This window comes from Oryctolagus cuniculus, chromosome 7 (genome assembly GCF_051225735.1).
Source record: "Oryctolagus cuniculus isolate XC-2025 breed Fujian yellow rabbit chromosome 7, ASM5122573v1, whole genome shotgun sequence".
Taxonomy (NCBI): Eukaryota; Metazoa; Chordata; class Mammalia; order Lagomorpha; family Leporidae; genus Oryctolagus; species Oryctolagus cuniculus.
Genome location: NC_142873.1, coordinates 28,480,229 through 28,485,472, shown reverse-complemented (window position 1 = coordinate 28,485,472; position 5,244 = coordinate 28,480,229).

The window sequence follows — 5,244 nt, the reverse complement described above, 5'->3', positions numbered from 1 at the left end:
GTGCTTCACGGGGTACAGAAAGACTATCCATCAGGTATGTATCATCATTAAAAAAAATGGAGCTTGAGGTAAATGACCCTTTGCAGCTGAAGAAATATTTAAACGCACAATTTTCAGCTCCACTTATTCAATGTAACAGAAAGTTCAAACAGACTGTGGCTCCTTCCTGTCCTTCTGAAAGTAGAAAAATTCAATGGGACTACTTCACGCCCCTTAGTGACTTTAATTCCCCAATCATTCCAAATTTAAAAAAATACACTCACAGGTCTTGCAGGAAAAGCCATTGCCTGTGGTGTTGGCATCCCACATGGGTGCCCATTTGAGTCCCGGCTGCTGCACTTCCTATCCAGCTCCCTGCTATTGTGTCTGGGAAAGAAGTGGAGGATGGCCCAAGTGCTTGGGCCCCTGCACCCATGTAGGAAAACTGGAAGAAGCTCCAGTCTCCTGGCTCTGGCATGGTCTAGTCACAGCCATTGCAGCCATTTGGGGAGTGACTCAGCGAATGGAAGCTCTATCTCTCCTTCTCTTTCTCTCTGCAACTCTACCTTCCAAATAAAATAAATAAATCTTAAACAAAATAAATTCACTTATCTGATTAGAAAAATATACACCTGCCTAAAACATGTTAGGGCTGTACACATGGACTGTACTCATTTCTTTCATTGGTGTTAATTGAAGAAATTATTGAATGTTCAAATTCATACAAAAAATTCATTTAAAATATAGTGATGCTTGATTTCACAGAATTTGATGTTTCATGTGATTTTGGAAAGGTAAAAGCTACATAGGACACTGCCTATACAAATCAATCTCCCCATTTTCCCTAACTAAAAGACAATGTTGGATAATTATTGATAAAATAAATGAAATTATACTTCTTTTTCATAGCCTAAAGAATAAAGAAATATGAGGAAGTCTCTTATTGATATTCTCAAATATCAGTTTTCTCCTCAATGTATCAAGTCTTAAGTCCTAATAAGGCACATAGGAGCAAGAGTGAGTGCAAATGGGGATTGGGATGTAATGCAAATCTACTTTCTCAGAACTCACAGGTCTCTGTAGATTGAGAGTACTGTACAATGACGTGGACAGGTAGATGTACTCTGGCCTTCTAGCCCTTGAGTCAGCTAGAGGGACAGACTACTTTTTATAAATGAGAACGGTACACAGAATTTCACCTGACAACAACATTCTGTGCCCCCTCCCCTCACTGCATTCAGCTTACCCCTGGCTTTGTTCTCAGCCCTCTGTTATCTTGTGTGAGCCCTCTCCATCTCCCTTCCCCTCTCCTCCCCTCCTCCCCCTTCCTCTCCCTCCCCTTCCCTCTCAATTTTTTCTTTTGAATAAGTAAATCTTAAAAAAAAAAAATTAGGCCCAGGTTGCTCAACGACAAACATCCAATTCACCAGAGATGAGAGTTAATACAAGGGAACAGCTTCATTCAAGATGCCACCAATCGTCTTCTTGGGTCCCAAAAGAGCTCTTCTCATTTGCAAGTTAGCAGAAGGACTTTTTTTTTTATTTGACGGGTAGAGTTATAGACAGTGAGAGAGAGAGAGAGAGAGAGATCTTCCTTCAGTTGGTTCACTCCCCAAATGGCCGCTATGGCCGGCGCTGCGCCGATCCGAAGCCAGGAGCCAGGTGCTTCTTCCTGGTCTCCTATGCGGGCGCAGGAGCCCAAACACTTGGGCCATCCTCCACTGCCCTCCCGGGCCACAGCAGAGAGCTGGATTGGAAGAGGAGCAACTGGGACTAGAACCTGGCGCCCATATGGGATGCCGGTGCCGCAGGCGGAGGATTAACCAAGTGAGCCATGGCACCAGCCCAGCAGAAGGACTTTTAAAGGAAAAGAGGGGAGAGATTGTAAGACAGGTTTCTAGGGTCTGGACTGACTCTCAGAGGAGGAGGCTTCCTGGATATGAACCTTGGGGGAAGTCTCTTTGATAGCATACTTGGCTGGTTTTGGCTAGTGGTCTTGAATTCCTTCCTTATCTGCGTTCTGCTGTTCCAGCCAGCCCCTTGCCATCAGCTCCTGAAATTCTTAGGTCCCTATCTATTGAACAAGCTTTCTGCTCAGCCACAAGATGAGCGGTTAGTTTTTGTTAATTAGAATGTTGAAAAGGAAAAGGAAGATGTTTTCAGGTTATACTGGGGAAACCTAGATGGAGTTCCTGGTTCCTGACTGTGGCAGGTTCCAGCCCTGGCTGATGTGGGCATCTAGGGAGTGAACCAGCAAATGGAAGATCTCACTGTCTCCCTGTTGCTCTGCCTTTCAAATAAATAAAATTAAATAAACAAACAAACAAATATTTTTAAAAGCACTTAAAATGAAATTGAAATATTATTTGAAATTCACCTCCCCAATGTTTTCTTTTTTTTCTTCCTTCCTTCTTTTTTCCTTTCATCATCTATCTATCTATATCTGTCATCTATCTCCTCCATTTCTCTCAGCTACAGCTTGAAACATTGACTCAGGATTGGAGGGTGAACCAATGGCAAAGGAAGACCTTTCTCTCTGTCTCTCTCACTGTCCACTCTGCCTGTCAAAAAAAAAAAAAAAAAGATATAGTCTAGATAAATCAGCAATGAGGGCAGTTGCTCCTCAAAATATTAACCTCATGTGACCAGCATCAAACATTCTGCAATGCTATGTTGTGGGGAGCAACCCGGACTAGACTGTTACTCGAATTAAGACTTATTCTATGCATCTGCTCTCCCACAATATGGCGCTGGGAGAGGAGAGAACAGCTTCTGCCCAGCTGCCTCCAGTTCAACCAATAAACAGCAGGACCTGCTCCTGATTGGAGGAGAGCAGCGTACTCGGCATGGGCAGCCGAGTTGGGATTGGCAGAGGAGGACTATAAAGGAGGAGAGAGACGGCATGCACCAGGAACATCTAAGGGGAACATCTAAGGGGAACACCTGTGCAGCCCCCGAGAGAGCCGGCCGGCGGTGTGCCGCTCCCCTGCGGAAGTGGGGAATGTGGCCAGGGGGAACTGCCCTTCCACGGAGGTGGAAGGGACAGTAGCCAACCCGGGAAGAACCAGCAGCAAGCCTGGGGAGGGCTGAGCAGACGAAAGAACAGCGCAGGGTCCTGTGTCGTTCCTCCATGAAGAGGGGGAGCGACAGACTCAGGATTGGAGGGTGAACCAATGGCAAAGGAAGACCTTTCTCTCTGTCTCTCTCTCTCACTGTCCACTCTGCCTATCAAAAAAAAAAAAAAAAAAGATATAGTCTAGATAAATCAGCAATGAGGGCAGTTGCTCCTCAAAATATTAACCTCATGTGACCAGCATCAAACATTCTGCAATGCTATTTGTTTCAAGCCAATGTTGGGATAATGTAGCTTTATTCACTTCTACACTTATTTTTTTTAACTTACAGGCTATTTCAAAATTTTGAAATATTTTAGACATTTACTGATTTATAAAACAAACATCCATGCCAACAACCAATGTTACCAAGTGTCAACATTACACTTTGGATCTTTTTTCCTTCTTTTTTAAGAAGTAAATAGTTACACAAATGTCATGGAGAACTTTCCTCCCTGTCCCCATTGCTCCACTGCTTTTCTCTGAAAATGCACAGCAATTTGAAGTACGCCTCCTTCCTATCTCATCTTTTTATTTTAATATATATGCACTTTTCCATAAATACAATTGGAATTTCTAGCTAATGTTTTTTAAGATTTATTTATTTATTTGAAAGTCAGAGTTACACAGAAAGAGAAGGAGAGGCAGAGAGAGACAGAGAGAGTTACTCTATCTGCTGGTTCATTTCCCAAATGGCTGCAATGGCTTGAGCTGTGGTGATCCAAAGCCAGGAGCCAGGAGCTTCTTTGGGTTTCCCACGTGGGTGCAGGGGCCCAAGGACCTGGGCCATCTCCCACTGCTCTCCCAGGCCATAGCAGAGTAACTAATGTTTTTGAACATTTAAATTAGTATTCTGAAGTCACTTTACTCAGTCAATAGTATTCTCTTGACATTTTATCCATGTTGTTACATGATAGGGAGAGAGTAAGAACACACATACACGTGCGCGCGCACACACACACACACACACACACCCATACACACAGAGACTTCATTCATTTTAACAATGTAGCATTCCATTGTATAGTGGATAACTTTTTATCTTTCCCTTTGGATAGAGATTTAGGTTGTTTCTAAGCTTTATTGTTGCTAACATCCTTTTTAAAAAAAGATTTTAATTATTTATCTGAGAGGTAGAACTACAGAGAGAGGGAGAGACAGAAAGGTCTTCCATCCACTTTTTTACTCTCCAGATGGCCCCAATGGCTGGAACAGGGCCGATCCGAAGCCAGGAGCCAGGAGCTTCTTCTGGGTCTCTCAGGCAAATGCAGGGGCCCAAGTACTTGGGCCATATTCCTGTGCTTTCCCAGGCCATAGCAGAGAGCTGGATCAGGAAGAGGAGCAGCAGGGACAGGAACCAGCACCCATCCTTCTAAAAGTCTCCTACTCACATGTGTGGGAGTTGCTCTAGAATATACATCCAGAAACGGAAATGATGGGCTGTACATTGTTCATTTCTTTAACTTTTCTACACACTACCAATCTGCTTTCTCACATAGATGCATAACTAACCAACCAGTAGTGTGAGAGGTTCAATTCCTCCATTTTCTTACTAAAACTGTGAACTTTATAAAAGCCACTTTATGGGTATTTCATTGTTAATAATAAGTAAACATTTATATAGTATCTAAATTGTTCCAGTTACTATTCTATGCACTTTGTATATAACAATTCCACTCATAGCACATTTTTGAGGGCTTACCTTGTTTAATCCTCATTTGATTGATAAGGAAGCAAGAGTGGATATAAAACATGCCACCCAACTAATAGTTTGCATAGCTGAGTGTTGGAACTAAAGCAACTTCAAAGTCCATTCTCTTATCTCTGCACTGTATCACTCAGTCAACAGGACATTAAAGCCCATCCTACAGTCTTTATGGTTTAGATATTTATCTGCTATGGTATCAGCTCCACCATTAACTAAGTTCCCTTTTTGTTTCCAGTGACCTAATTTTCACAGCTTTTTTTGTTTCTAAGAAAAAGAATGTATTGGAGGAGCAGCACTGTGACATGGCAGGAATCCCATATGGACACCGGTTTGAGTCCTGGCTGCTCCACTTCCTATCCAGCTCTTTTCTTATGGCCTGGGAAGATGTGCTTGGGACCCTCCACCTTAGGAGACATGGAAGAAACTCCTGGCTCCTGGCTTCAG